Source organism: Canis aureus, chromosome 8 (genome assembly GCF_053574225.1).
Source record: "Canis aureus isolate CA01 chromosome 8, VMU_Caureus_v.1.0, whole genome shotgun sequence".
NCBI classification, from domain to species: Eukaryota; Metazoa; Chordata; class Mammalia; order Carnivora; family Canidae; genus Canis; species Canis aureus.
In genome coordinates, this window is record NC_135618.1 from 2,783,714 (window position 1) to 2,800,116 (window position 16,403).

At 42.4% G+C, this 16,403-nt stretch overlaps 1 protein-coding gene across 14 annotated transcripts in view; it reads left to right on the plus strand.

The window, feature by feature from the left end:
• The window catches only part of LOC144318267 (uncharacterized), a 158,306-nt gene that overhangs the window by 68,032 nt on the left and 73,871 nt on the right, over window positions 1-16,403 (plus strand). For 5 of the 14 annotated variants that reach the window (XR_013384100.1, XR_013384092.1, XR_013384091.1 and 2 more), the window contains one exon: window positions 6,106-6,945. The exons of 8 other annotated variants lie outside the window; for them this stretch is intronic. The gene's annotated coding sequence lies outside the window, so the exon portion shown is untranslated. Of the gene's footprint in view, window positions 1-6,003; window positions 6,946-16,403 lie in introns of those variants that run through there. One more of the 14 variants, XR_013384104.1, reaches the window with a different exon arrangement.

The window sequence follows — 16,403 nt, forward strand, 5'->3', positions numbered from 1 at the left end:
CATGCAGGACTGAGAATCATTGTCCCGTATCAGGGTTTCTCAGTCTCTGCGCTATTGACATCCGGGGTGATTTGTTGTAGGGCTGCTGCCCTGTCCGTGGTAGGGGATTCAGCAGTGTCCCTGGCCTCTAGGTGCTAATAGCACTTCCTGTAAGTTTTATTTATTTTTATTTATTTATTTTTTCCTGTAAGTTTTAATAAACAAAAATGTCTCCCCACACTGCCAAATGTCCTGAGTGGGGGGCAGAGTCCTTCTTTATACCCTCTGTTGAGAGCCACTGTTCACAGGCAGCAGGTCCTGCCTACTTCTTTGACCTACTCTCTGCCTTGGCGAGTCTGCTCCAGCAGTGCCAGCTCCTGCATGTTCCTCAGACCCCATGCTCCTGTTCCGGGCCTTTGATGGCTTCCTCCAAACAACCACTTGAACTCCCGTGCTATTTTTCTTTCTTTTTTTTTTTTTTTTCCATGCTGTTTTTCAAGTCTGCTCAGTGCCCCCTCCTCAGGAAGATCTTCCCTTACTATCCTATCTCAGGTAGACATTTCCCCATCTCTTTGTCCTCTTACCCTGCTTTAGTTTGCTTCACAGAACTGATTTCTCCTTGACATTTTATTAGAAAACTTCTTTCGCCTACCCCTCCCCATAGCCCGTAAATTCCACAAGGGCTATTTAAGTGTCTGATGCATAATAAGTGTACAGTATTTGCTGATCTAATGAATGAATACGCGTTATAAAATAAGAAATGTAAGGTATTAAGGAGAGTTGTTGTCTTTGGAAAGCAATCCCAAATTCTTTGTTTCATCATCCCCTAAAATGATTAATTTTTTGGTGGGGGGGGATTTGAACTCTTATATGGAGTAAAAGTTGCTTTCAAGTGAAGGTCGTATGTGCACACATACCCACACATATCCACATGCACACAGGTGTTTGACCACTGACAAGCAAATTAATGTGTTAAAATTTTACTCATTAAGAGGAAGCGATTACATTGTGAAACCTTAGCACTTTCTTTTTGACATTATTTCTATTTGCGATCGTTGCATCTCTTGTCTCACTGATTTATCTTTACCAGTACAAAATGTTCATTTATCTCCAGATTCTGTAATTGAACGAAGTTGTAAGCTCAAAGCCTGAGTTTTAGTCAAAATACTGCATTATGTACCTGCAGTGACCATTTGTAACAAAACGTAGCCAATACTGGTAGAGAAACGCCTACGTTTTAAAGGATAGGATCTTCCATGGGATAAGGAGGGTTTTGCCCTGTAAACTTTCAGAAAAAGCTTGACAATATGTTAGAGGTAAAATAGTATTTCACGCTTCAGACTATGATCTAAAGATATTACGGGAAGCAGGCGGGGACGGATGTAGCGTGGTGCCTGTTTTAGAAGCCCACTTTCCCACCCATCAGCGGTTAAGCCAGACCTGACTTCCAGTGTGGGTTAGGACCTGGCTAACCTTTGTAGGAACCCTTTATTCCTGCCATTGTCATGAACAGAGAATTCCCAAGAGAATCAAATGCAGTAAACTCCTCTGGAAGGGGGAGTATGAGGTTGGAAATGTGAGCATGGGCTTGTCTGGAGCCAACAAACTGCAGTAATGGGTCCTGGGTAATTGGGAGCACACTTGCTTGGGTCTTAGGAGCCAGGAGCCACCGACAGAGTAAAGTAGGAGCGTTCACTAATGTGTACTGCTGGCCTTTTATTAGCCAAGGACTTTACACGCATTATGCTATTGAATCTTTACAATTGTTGTTGACCCTATTTTGCAGGAAAAAAAAATCATAGTTCAGAGAGGTGAAATAACTTGCTAATGTTTCAGAATTTAAACATCATGAAGGTCGGATTTGAATTCTGTTCTAAAAGGGCTAAAATTCATGCTCTTACTGCTATTACCATATTGCCTAGAAGAGAAAAAGTTGATACAAACTTTGATAACCTTGCAGTTTTGCGTTATTAATGCTTGCCTAACACTACATACTTTCATTAGGCTGAATGTAAAGAGTTAGAAGAGAATATAATGTAAAATAGGATGCATTTTTTTTTTTATTTGACAAGAACAGCCTCCCCTTCAGAACTCTGGAGGTCACTGGGATAGGAATGTGCAAATTTTCTTGAGAGCCTAAGGTTACTTTTGGGGAGAGAAAACATTCCAAATCCCCAAACCGGCTTTCAGCGCCAGATTCAAGTGGATGTGCAAGAGTCTTTATTTACCCTGATAAAATAAATTTCTGGTGTTTATGAACCAGCTGGTCTGTTGTATGCTATTTTAGTAGCCCAAATAGACTACGACAGAGTTCAAGAGAAGATATGGATGGGAATGTAAGGTGTTTCCCTACATTTAGGTTACAGAATTTTAAATGATAAATTCAGCAATCAGAAAATGAATGATTAGTCACATTTTCCTCAATACCCTGGATAAGATCTGCCTTTGGGGCTATTATCAATGAGACATGGCAACAACCTTTGAAACAGCCATCGGAAGCCAATATTCACGGGTGGCACAATGAATGATTATGCTATTATATAAATAATGATGCAACCAGCATTAAACAAATGGTATTAAAGAACCTCAGAGGCAAGAAGATCTATCATGTTTCCATACAACAGGTTTCAAAGAGCCATCGCATTGTGAGTAATAACGGCACTGCTACATTTTTCTCTTTGCAAGGGATACAAAATTAAGCAGAAATCGAGGATTTGATGATAAAGAACACAAACAGCTGGTTTCAGGATCTGAACAAAAAGAGATGGTGGTCGGACACTATAACGAACCTTCCCAGGCACTGATTAAAAAATAAAATATATAAATATTTCTTCTCTACTCACTATTCTGGATCTTTATTCAGGTACCTCACCATAGCTTACATGGGCTTGTGAATTTTTAAATACATTTTAAAGTCAAATTGTTTATATTGTCTATAATTTTTCCCCCCTTGGAGATCCTGCGTGACCTAGGTCTTCCCTGACGTTAGCAGAGGAGAGTAAAGGCATGGCAGGATGTCTCCCTTGTAAGGACCCTAAATGTAGCCTTCAAGTCATGAAGCAAGTGCCTCTGGAGGAAATTAATATGTGTATCTCATCGGCAGGCTGAAGAAGTTGTCCAAAAAAGCGGAAACTCCCCAGAACATTAATCAAGGAAAAATGAACAGCAAACATTTTGTGCCAGTAAGAAAGTGTAGCATCAGCATGAGCATGGGATACCTCCAAGTGCTAAGCTTTCATACCAGGGAGGGCCACCGTACAATAATACGCCCAGCTCTTGATTACTTTTCCTAATGAGAGTGAAGCACAGCATGGAAAAGTGACAACTTGAGATAATTCAAAGTGTCACATTAGCTTTGAGTTTCAATCTCTTCTATAACCAGTCTTCATAAAAAACTGTTAATGAGTAGTAAATTGGACTGATTTGAGTTTTAGTTCAATTTGCTTCTTGTGCTAATCTTTTGAGAGAGGGTGTAAGACAGCGAGACGTCAGAGATGGCACTAGAGCCAGGATCATGCGAGCCAAAGCCAAGTGACCTGGGCTCGAGGGTCCGTTCTGCAGTCAACAAGCTGTGTGGCTCTGGGCAAGGAAGGTGAGGACATCAGCTGTTCGTGAACATCGGTCAGGTGCCATGCACCATGCTGGATCTGGAGGAGAGGGTGATGAGGGCGCAGCTGGGGTCCCCAGGCGCTCACAGCCCCCTGGTGGAGACGACGCGTGAAAGGGGGAGTGGAGCCCCTTCCGAGGCATCTCACAGGGTCATGAGCAATGGGCCCTGGGAATTCGGACTACAATGTGATCAACAATGAGAAGATCCACAAGGACACATGATAGTGCTGCCCGGTGCTAAACACGGTGACTGGTAATTAAAATACGTAATTTCAGCGTTTTAGGATGTACGCTGAAAAGAGTCGAAAGAGACCAGAGAAATGAACTTCAGTAATATATTTCCAATATCCCTAAAATATTATTTCAGCAGATAAAAGATACGGAGTCATTAAAAAGATAGTTCACGCTCCTTTTTATCCGCTCAAATGTTGGAGGAAGGTCAGTGTTTCACCCTGACGGTGCGCGCCCATTGGGATGAGCCGCGGTGCAAGTACTCAGTGGCCACCAGCGGCTCGTGGCCTGAACCGTGTAGTAGTAAGTCTGCATTTATGTCCAAGAAGACTATTTATGTCCAAAGCATCGGCGCACCATTCAGGGAGGGATTTCTAGCCTAACCTAAGGACCCGGGAAAAAGCCCCATGGGATTTAAGTCTCTACGACAGTGGTTTTAATATACGAGTTCACCCACGGACACTGACCGGGCATGTAAGAATCTTGTAGGAAACTTATATATATATAAAAAAGGATTCCTAGATCTCTGAGACTCTGAATCACGAGGGCCGGGCTCAGCCTAGGAATCCGGATTCTCTAAGAGAGCTCTGAGCATCACCAAGCCGGTGGCGGGCCGGGAGGTCCGGGCCACAGGCCCAGGAGGCGCCTGCCACGGTGGACCAGGTCGTGGGACTTTAGGTGGCACCAGCAGGAGGATCTTCCCCTGGGGAGCCAGCCGGAGAGTAAATAAATGCCTCTTTGGAAGCGCCCTCCCTTGGGATGTGGGTTGGCCGGGTCGGGGCCTCCGGGCCTTCCCTGCAGCCGCCCCCTGGCTCGGCCGCGGCCGTGGGCGCGGGGCTCCAGGAGCTGTGCCGGCTCACTCTCCTCCTCTCGTTTACACTTATTTTTTCATTGTTTTTAGCTGTTCGTCCGATGTCTTTCAAACGAGCCGTCTCAAAGCTGCCCATGCGGTCCTCGTGGGGGACGTTAAAAGCCTTTCACGGGCTCCCCTCCGCATCCACTGAAGCGGGCAGCAGGGGTCGGGGCCTCGCACCTGCTGCCCCGCAGGCTCAGTGGGTGTCGGGTCAGCTCGCAGAGCCGGCCTTGGCACCCCGGGGTCCCCGCCTGCCGCATCTTCCTGTCCCATCACCCCACTTGTGATCTCAGCTGGCCTCCTGGCTTTATTTCTTTTCTTTTTGTTATTATTATTGCGTATGTATTTTAGTGGGGGGGGGGAAGAAGGGGGGAGGGTGGGAGCAGGCCCACGCCGGCCCGGACCCCTGCGCCTGGCTGCCCCTCAGCGGGCCCTGGAGCGGGCAGAGGCAGTGGGTCTAACATGTCTGATCACCCACCCCCCCGTTTCTAGATGGGTTCCCCTGTGCCTGACCCACCTGGGTCACCAGCAGCTCCGGGCCCTGCTGGACACCCGCGCCGCCTCGGGCCAGGGTCCCCGGCCACCTGTCGCCTGCACTCTCCACTGGCTCTCACATGATCTTCTCGGCTTCTGGTTCCCCCGACTGTTCCCCCATTAGCCAGGAGACCCTTTAAGGCCGGGTTCAGGATCGCCCTCCTGCTCTGCCCGCGTGGGACGGTGGCCCTTCCTGAGTGCAGCCGTCGGGGCGGCACCCGCGGACACCTGCAGGACCCCGAGGCCTCACCTGTGCCCTGCTCAGCACCGCCCTGCCTCCGGTGCGGGCCCTTCCCCGCAGTCCTCGGGCCCCGAACCCAGGGTGAGGCCCTTGATGTCCAGAGGGGCCGAACCCCCAGCAGGTGCCGAGGCTGCAGAGGCGGCTGGAGCCCCGGGCCTCAGGGCACCGGGGGCTGATCCTGGATCTGTGGGGGCCCCGGGGACTGGGCCCAGCCTGCTGCCAGCCCAGGGAGGCCGTGAGCCCCTTCACCCCACCGCGAGGGTGCCCTCTGGGCCCGGGCAGGAGAGGACATGAGGGACTGTCCTGGCCGGGCCTTCAGGATGTCGTGTCCTACTCTGTGCTATCCCCAGGGCCCTCGGGCCCGCGAGGGTGTCCTCATTCACTGACACTTGGTCCAGTCGCTGTTGGTGGCAGAGGCCGAGCTTTGGAAAGTCCTGTGTCACCGTCTCGCTGATGCCACTCACTGTTCACGCTCTTCCAACAATACCATTCGAACTTCTGAGCAAACTTACTAGTCTTTTTTTTTTTCTTTGTTTTTTTTTTTTTTTTTTTTCAGTCTTGACAGAATGAAACCCTAATGGCAGAAAAATAGTTGGACACGGTGGCTATTCTGGGTAAAAAGTTGCCTCCTTTATGCTCTTTTATATCTCACCCACAGCTGGCGGAGTGAGGACATTGTCTGCTGGAAAGGAGTCCTCAAAACTCCTGAAGAAGGTTGGAGTCACTGCCGGCACGTAAAGCGCGCTGGGCATCTACACCGGCAGCGATCTCATGGCTCGACCAAAGTCATCTCCGAGAGCCCCTAGTGCTACATAGAGGGTCGATGTTGCACTAAACCTGACCCGCTTTTTGACTGTGACACGTGGACATCCCTCTTCTTCGTTTGGCCCAGTTGCCCCCCGAGTGATGGATATATTCTGAACATGACGACGAGGAGCAGATGACAATCATGACTGGGGTTTCTCCTTTCTCCTTTGGCTCATCGACTGTGGAGCATCTCACAGGGGTGGCAGCTCCTGCCTTCCCTACCTACTGTCACTCCCCATATGCCCCTTTCTTGTAGATCAGCCCTACTGAATTTTCAGCCCGGTTCTGACCGGGTCGTCCAATACAAACAACCTCAGGTTTACTGAAAGGTAGGATCTAGGATTAATCATCGTCTTGGTCCATTTGAGAAGGTTCAGGGATTTGAACTCCAGGGCCTCTCACAACTTCAACGTTTGGTATTGGGAAAGAGAAGTCTGCATACGAGTGAGCCCAGTTTAAGCTCTTGACAAAGAAGGAGGCTTAGTAAGGGAACTCTTTCTTGAAGACTTACCAGGGACATAAGCTGGAGAGAGGACTGTCAAGGAATTGAATCTTAATCCTTATGTGCTTGTTTCTTTTAAGCTAACACAATTCTTTCCAGGACCATGTAGACAAATTTTCGTTTAATGACTAAAATCAAAGTAACCATCATAATTGCCTCTGAGAGAAAAAAAAAGTTTTCCTCAGGTAATGGGTGTTATCATTTGAAAACCTTCCCCTATGTGTTCTTCTTCTTCAATACAGTGGCTTCTGCGACTATAGACTTTTAGCTTGAAGATCTTTTTTTAATTTTTTTTATTGGAGTTCAATTTGCCAACATATAGCATAACACCCAGTGCTCATCCCGCCAAGTGCCCCCCTCATTGCCCATCACCCAGTCACCCCAACTCCCCGCCCACTTCCCCTTCCAGCACCCCTTGTTCATTTCCCAGAGTTTGAAGATCCTTTGGAAAGAGAATAGAAAGGTACATTATGACATAGAGGAGGTGTCTGCAAGACAGGAATGAGGAGAAAAAATAAAGGCCCTTTAGTTCTCTGAGGAAAGGGATAGATGGAAGATAAGAGAGAACAGATCAGATATTAATCATTTCTACCCATGTACCCCACCGGCCTCGCCCAGGTCATCCTTGAAAGGTAGGGGCCAGGTGTGTAAACATAAAATGTAGAATTTGTGGAAGAGATGGAAATAAGAGCTTGTGCCCCACTTCCTCTTTGAGTTTCTAGAAATAAACCATCTAACAGGATCATCAGCGTTAGCACGGTGTTTGCATGGGTGCCGGGCTCAGGAGAACGGTTGTGTGCTTCATTTAGGTAGAGAGAATTCTGGCTACAGAAGTTTCCCTGAGCTCCCATAAAGAAAGGACGCAGAATGTCCGTGTATAATCAGAAGAGATGACATGGAGACAGCTAAGAGGAGAGAGCCAGAAGGCCTACTTTGGGTCGAGGCCACATGGAGAATGTAGCTGAGATTTTAGATAATCCGAACTATGAATGGAAGCCAGAATAGGCCAAGACATCAGAGTGGGCCTGGAGATTTCCCAGTCATGCCAAGAAAATAGCCAACTTTCACCAGCCATAAATTTCAGTAGCACCTACTAGAGGGATGTAAATAATGGTAAGGGGCAATGAACATTTTTAAGGAAGCCAACAAGATTCTGGAGGAAAGAACAAGGGACAGCTTTCTGATTTAGGGATCCTTCTTCCCTGTGCCATTAGGACATTTACGATTTTGAGATATTATTTATATCCACAGGAGATGTTGGCTTGGAGAAAGAAAGACGGAAGAAACCTTGAAAGATTTTGCAAGTACCCCAAGTACACATTAATCTGGTCATTTAATGTGAACGTGATTGAGTTATTTGACGTGATAAGTTTAAATTTTCCCACCATCCAGTAAAATTGGGAACTTGAGAGCAAGATAAGGTCAGTCATAGAAAATAAAGAACTCATATTTTTCACGTAACTGGGTTTATAATATGTTAATTACTAGCCCCTATAATGAAATTAAATCATAAGCTCGTAATGCATGAAATGTGACAGGGTGCCTCTCCTCCAAGGTCCTTCTCCATCAAATCCCGCTTATCACCGGGTCTCGAAATATGTGCTTTGATTATGTGATTTGGAGAGAGAGCCCTAATTCTGGGGTTCTCAACTTTAGTTTCAAGACTCAGTTTTACAATTTTTCTCAGGTGTAAAATGTCTAAATTTTAGTGCCTAGAACACATATCAGGGCTGAAATGGGAGAGAGTCTGTGTTTAGTGGCAGGAACAACCACGAATAGAAACCTATGCAGGGCAAAGAGCATGAGCTGTAAATGTGCTGTGTGAGCGCGGGGGGCACCCGGTACGTGGATCAGTTTCTCTGCTCAGTACGGGAGAGCTGCTTTCCCTGCACCTACTCTCTCGCCATGCGACCGGCTAGGCTAATGAAACATCAGAATAGTACAAGTTCAGGCCCTCCTGTGGTAGGATAAAGACAGTGTGTTATCATGGTCTTGGCTCAGGAAATTGATAGTAGGTTAGCTGGACATCCTCTTTGCCTATTTATTACCGCTCCGTTTGTGATATTTTTAAGAGGATAGCCATGTGTTTTAGCATTATGCCGTCTTGGTGTAATGCAAGGCGAATTCCTGATATCACCCATTTCAGAAATAGAACTCAGAGTAACATTTATTGAGCCTATTTGTGTTGGTACTATATCAGGTACAGGGGATACAAAAATAAGCCAAAGCCGCTGTCTTCGAGGACTCCATGTTATAGGGGAATTTGACTTTGGGGTATTCTGTAGGGTTAGTGGAAAATAAGGATAAATGTGATGATGATGATGATGATGATGATGATGATGATGATGATGATGACAACCACTACTTAGCACCTACTTTTCAGACAAGGCTACGTGTTTTACATATATTGCCATCAATTCTTTTGACAATAGTGCAATAAAATGAAATTTATTTGCATTTTAATCAAATAGCTTCCCCAAGTTAACTCAGATACATATATAAAACACTGAGACAGAAATTGAACCCAAGGATGTGTGACTTTCCCTTGTAACAACTTATCTAGCAATTGAATATACCTTGGCAAAAGAAGAATATAATTCATAATAGGCTCAGAGATGCCAAGAGAAATCTGCCAAAGAAGCCACATTTGTGGGGAAAAGAACAGTTAGAGCAGGATTCACACAATTTTTCAAGACCAAAAGAGGAGGGAGTTGGAACTCCCTTTCCTGTTTATACACAGGGAAAGCACCATTTACTGAAAAGGTAGATTAGTGGTTGAGGGACATTATCAGTGGCTGAAGTTATTATTCTTGAGCTCCACTCCCTTCAGAACATCACAGTCTCTTCTCCTTTCTTTTTTAGGGTCTTGGAGTCCAATAGTGTCAACTTCCCAATTTTAGCCATTTTAAAATCAAGTGATATTTTATTTGATATATTAACATGAAATTAGAGAGGACCAGTGTATACTTTTATTAAGTAAAGCAAAATAAGTTTTGTTTTACCTTTATTATACCTTTACTTTATGCCTTAAAAGTAGAATACAGGGATTCTTTTGATAGTCAAGTGCATCCTTTTGTGTATCCAGTAGATGTCAGCATTGGGCTGTTTCTGACCATTTCATCCATCTCCATATTATTTTGAAAGGACCATAAATATTCAGTATAAAATATACTGAGATGTAAAATAGCAGGTGCAGCAAATCTGTGGTGAGGATACATTTAATGGGTGAAGGATTCAATATTCCATCCACCGAGCAAACAACTGTATATAAAAACCCCATCTGTAGCTTTTTTATCCATGTCCATTTTTAAAAATCAATTTATTTCAAAATACCAGTATACTATTTTGTAGAAGATAGCTTTATACAATTAAGTGACAAAATGGATTAAAGTCATTGACATAAATGTAAATATTTGAGTAATTTTAGGTTGCATCTGCTTAAAATCAGAAAGGGACACTGAAGGGTTTTTAAAAATCTCATTAGGATGTAATTTCAGCCATAAAGTTTTTGGCAAAGTGGTTCTTTGGAATTACTCTTTTTTTTTCCTCCTCAATATTAAGATTCCAGCTCCTCTGGAACACATTAAAACCACTTCTAGTAATATGCACCCCAATAAAGCCAAATGGATAGTTGATCAACATTAAGTGGTAGATAATATGTATAATTCATGCTTCCACCAGATTCTAAAGTTGACACAAGTTTTTGAGATTCTTGGCATACAGAACACAATTTCCTAGGAAATTGCTCAGTTCTGTGGCTGAGCTAAGTAGATCAGGCCTTGTATCAAACTGAAATGGCTTAAGAAGTCAAAACATCCTCGTTTCCTTAAGAGTAGAGTCTTACTCATCCAGCCGTTGTCATTTCATTATATGTAAAAATACAGTATCTGAGGGAGGAAACCTGGAAAAAGCCAGGGAAAACATTTAGTGTAGCATTTCCATGAAGATATTGATGACCAAAGAGGTCTTGCTTGAAGCATAAAAGCTAGCATGTAAGCATGAGTCTTATTTCAGAATTCTAGTTCATTTTAGGAAGAAAAACAAACAAAAATCTCTCTATCCATCTATCTATCTAGAGAACATGTGCAAAATTCTGTAGTAGACTCCAAGCAGACTTAAAAATTATCCTTATTCCCGAGGATTTTGGAAAATCATTGAAAAATCAGAAACATTAATAGAATATCCAAATAAATTTTAACAAATTTAATGATAGAAGTGTGCTCAGGGTGCAGATTAGAACCACTTAGTTTAGTTAGGGAGGGTCTTTGTGATTTCTAAACAATGAGCCATTTCTTGCTTGAAAGTTCTAGGGGTTGTGTTACCAAACCAGGAACAGAGAGCATCATTATTAAATGGGACAGCACATGGGGTCTGAAGATGGCTTCACTGACCTACCACTACTTTGTGGTCATTACAGTCCAGTATAGTTTTTTAAAGATTTCATTTATTTATTCATGAGAAACACAAAGAGAGAGGCAGAGACACAGGCAGAGGGAGAAGCAGGTTCCCTGCAGGGAGTCCGATGTGGGACTCGATCCCAGGACTCCGGGGTCATGCCCTGAGCCGAAGGCAGACGCTCAACCACTGAGACCCCCAGGCGTCCCCAGTCCAATATTTTGTAAGTGCTTTTAAATGCCTGTTTCAGAATTGTCTCAGAGTTCAAAATTCAGAACAGTATATGGCCTAAAGAACAGAAAAACAAAAATAAAAATAACAGCAATTTTGAGGCGCAGCCAGTGAAACAGATGAAGGAACCGCTGATCTAGCCTATACTAAGCCACCCACGGTAGTTCATCTTGATACCAACAATGTGAAATTCAAATTGTTGACTACCAACCATATGATCATCAACTGTATTCATCACTATGATGAATATAGTCTTTGGTCCTGTAAGAAAACCAGGCTACATGGTTCATTGGAGATCAAAACCATTACTGTGGCCTCACTTATATTCTGTTCTTACGCACAAAACTCTTAGGTCACTGTATGTGATGACTACATACCAAAGTGAGTAAGTGGTCGGAGTACTATACTATGTACATGATCAAATGAATATGGTAACATGGCATTCAAAGTATGGTCTACTGTAAAATAATTTAGATGAGTTTCCACAGTCACACAATAGACTGCTTTCTGGAGATGATGGTTTAGCGAATCTTTTCCTTGCCATTTCCTGAATGATGGGAAAGAACACCTCTTTCATGAGCACTATATAATATTTCTAACCATTTTTTCTCATCTCCTTGGGACACTGCAGGGAAACACATTAGGTCATAACTCAATACTGGAGGAAAATTCTGATTATGAACCTAGCTTGTTCAAAGCATCTTTGACATTAATCTGCCATATGCAATCACACGTGGGAGATTGAAGACCATACTTCAGTTTTGTGTCCCTGGACACGAAACCCTATCATACACTTAATCCAAATCGTTGGAGAGAGAGTCCTCTTCAGATAACAAGGAACAGTAGGAGCATGGAAAGATTCTAAGACATACAATTACCCAGTAATTACCAGACTACTTGGTGTCATGATCGGTGACAAAAATTAGTATGTATTCACCACCAGGACTTCTGTTAGCCAGAATTATTCACGCCAGGGGAAAGAAAATGTGCTTTAAGACTCCAGTAGCTTTTCATTTGGATTAAGTAACAAACATTCTAAATAAGACCTTTGGTATATATCAACACTCCCTGCTTCTGTACGTAGAAGAAAGGGGATTGGGAGTAGGGCATAGGGAGATGGTTATGAGGGTCCAGTAGTTCAGAGCTTGGGCCTTATGGTTCTTACTCTCTTTTGGTATAATGGTGTTTAGAAACAGAATTCAAGTTTGCATATGACTTCACTCATCTTAAGTAGATTTATTCTTCTTCCAGATTTAATTCATGGGTTTTAAACATTTAAAGCATAGATTTTCCTTACCAACATCTTCACTTACCTCTTTCCAATGCATTCAAGATGGATTATTTTAGCCTGTTCATCAGTTTTTGTTTCATTACACCTGATAATGCTTTAACTTGTTTTATCAATCATTTGCCATTCACCCACACTCCTTTCTGCCATGTGAGTGAGGCATTTTCTTTGGTGTTGGGCTCAAGAAATGGGGTAAGATATTGAAGAGCGAGTGTGTGTGTGTGTGTTCCCATGAGTAGCCTAGAAATCTAATCTTTTTCACTTGAGGTCATGTATTTTGGTTTCAATGGCTAGACTTTGATCCTTACACCATACCATCTCACTGATGGATATTGATTATGAAGTTGATTAAAATGAGTGGCTCTAATGGACCATAATCCTTTAAGGAGAATGCAGATTTAGAGTTCAACTGACTCTACCGGTCAGAGAAACAAATATCCTGGTGCCATGCTGCTGCTGTATAATCTCCAGTGTCAGTCTATTTATTTTTGTCAGTGTATGAAACTAGTCTCTGAGAGTTTTACTGTACGGTTGCTGGTATTAACTCTCTCTGTGTGTGTGTGTGTGTGTGTGTGTGTGTGAGAGAGAGAGAGAGAGAGAGGTAGTTTTGTTTGAATTTTATTTGAATTTTATTCATCATAAAAATGAGAATGATCTGCATACCTTTTAATTCAGGGTTAGCTCTTTTTATTTGATTTTCCCTGCAGACTGCCTGTCAGTGCTTCAAAAACATCAACAACTGATAGGTTTCTATACAGCTGCCTGGGCAGCTGTGGTAATGAAATGTGAATGTGCTTTCACAATATCTGAAGACTTCTGCTTGGGATTATAAGCAGAAAGAAAGAACTGCATTTTAAGAAGATGTTGGCATATTCTTCAAATGTTCTGAAAATGATGAAACTTAAAATAATTTATCATTCTAGGGCTGTTTTAGCTTTATTGTTCTAACAACAAGATATCCTCCCATTAAAATCCTTTGTGTGTGTGTCTTTCTCTCTCTTTAGGGCTCATTATAACGGAAGTCAGGAGATCTGGCTCTCAGAGATGGCATAGTAATAAGCACCAAAGGGTTGTTCTGAAAGAAATGAGATCCAATCCTGCATGGGTGAAACATTAGAGAAAAGAAAAAGGCTATTTCAGTGTTTTCTATGCATATAATCACATGATTTACCATGATTTAGAAATTATTTTCTGTAATTTTAATGAGACAGGTTATGTCTCCACTGAGTAGGATTGTAGATTTTTTTTTTTTGCATTATATTAATCTGACCATGAAATAATCCTTTTCTAGAAAAAGGGATTTATAGTCTGCATAAAATCAATGTGTGTTTATTATTTTCCTGAAATACACAGAGCAGACGAGTTTATTTTATTTTTTAAATTGAAAATTAACAATTGCTGGTCATCCACGGGGAGTCAGCGAAGAATAATTTTTAGAGGCACCAACTCAACAGGCTGACTCTGTCTCAGGCCTAAGGCGTCCCTGTGTGTGGATTGCCCTGAGACCCCAGTCAGGGAACAAGCTAGAGGCCCAAATGTCACTGCTGGAAAAATACAATGTATTCCAGAGTCAGTCATTTGGGGGCCTGAGGCTGCCAAGAACACTCCGCATCAGTTGGTATAGAGAACGTTTCAGCACGGAGGAGGTGTAAGGGAAGAGCATTCCCACCCCATCAGGAACAAAAGGAGATTGCTGTCATAAAATATAAATACAGATTTCAGAGACTATAACTGGGGTGTCCAGTTAATGAAATATTTGTTAAGAACCATAATGGGAGGCAGCAAATGCTGTTTCACCTCAATTCACTACAACCCTTTGAAGCGAACATGTTCATCTCTTAAAATCTTAAACATCCACAGGAAAAAATTTGCCTTAAAACACAACTGAAGGGAAAACATGGCCAAAAGCACTGTTGAAAAATACATGTGTTTAATCTTTTTTTTCCTTCACAATAAAAATCCACAGTCTCTCAGACAACATTTAACAGCATTATAGGAGAGTATTATATTTCTGCTTGCCCCTAAATGTAATATATTTCCTCTGTATTTCTGCCTCAACCTTTTAGTCTCAAGCTTTATTCCAGGAAGATAGTTCTGAAAACACCTGTCTTTTCGAGAGTGAAATTTTATGGTATCATGGATTTGTCCTACTCAGGAATAACAGAAATTATTTTCCTCATTTAATATAGAGTCTTACTAATTTGTCTATTTTGGTTTATGTGATTATATGCACCGTCTTTCAAGGCTCCTAACCCCAAGGAAAATCTTAAGTATATAACTTAAAATAATGTAGTTCATGCAGGTAAATTCTGCCAACAGTTATTCAAACACAATATACCCACAGATCCATACACTTAAACTGTGATTTTGTGATTTTTTTTTTTTTTTAACTTTTGGATAGAGTTAGCAGAGATACGATGCTTTTGCTGAAAGATCAAAGTATTTCCCTAAGCACCAACATACAGCTAAGAAAGCTCTGGAATTTTCTCTTTTAAAAAATTAAAAAAATTTTTTTTTAATTCAAGTATAGTTAATAGTGCTATATTAGTTTCAAGTGCACACTGTAATGATCGAACAATTCTATACATTTCTTGGTGCTCAGCAAGATAAGTGTACTTTTAATCCCTTTTATCTCTTTCACCCATCCCCCTACACCTTTCCTCTGTCAATCACCAGTTTGTTCTCTGTATTTAAGCATCTGTTCTTTGTGTCTTTTTCTGTTGATTGGTTGATTGGTTTTGTTTCTTAAATTCCACAGGGGACTGAAATCATATGGTATTTGTCTTTCTCTGACCAACCTATTTCACTCAGCATTATACTCTCTAGTTCCATCCATGGTGTTGCAAATGGCAAGGTTTCATTGTTTTCTTACAGCTGAATAATATCCAGTTGTGTGTATATATATATAACCTCTTCTTTATCCATTCATTTATGATGGACACTTGGACTGTTTCCGTATCTTGACTACTGTAAATAATGCTACAGTGAACATAGGGGTGCCTATCTTTTTGAATTAATGTTTTGTTTTCTTTGGGTAAATATCCAGTAATGGGGTTACTGGATCATACAATAATTTTATTTTTAATTTTTGAAAAACCTCCATACTGTTTTCCACAGTGGTCATACCTATTTACATTCCCATCAACTATGCAGGTTTCCTTTTTCTCAATATCCTTACCAACACTTGTCAGTTCTTGTGCTTCGGATTTTAGCCATTCTGACTGGTGTAAAGTGATATCTCATTGTGTTGGGTTTTTTTTAAGTAGGCACCATGCCCCAGTGTGGAGTTCAAGATGAGGCTTGAACTCATGACCCTGAGATAAAGACCTGGGCTAAGATCAAGCGTCAGGTGCTCAGGCAGCCCAGGTGGCTCAGCGGTTTAGTGCCACCTTTGGCCTAGAACGTGATCCTGGAGACCCGGGATCGAGTCCCGCGTCGGGCTCCCTGCATGGAGCCTGCTTCTCCCTCTGCCTGTGTCTCTATCTCTCTCTCTCTCTGTGTCTCTCTCTCATAAATAAATAAAATCTTAAAAAAAAAAAAAGAGTCAGCTGCTCAATGGACTGAGCCACCCACATGCCCCTCATTGTGGTTTTACTTTGCATTTCCCTGATGATCAGTGATGTTAAACATCTTTTCATGTATCTGTTGGCCATCTGCATGTCTTCTTGGGAAAAATGTCTGTTCTGGTTCTCTGCTCATTTTTTAATTGGATTGTTTGTTTGTGGTGTTGAGT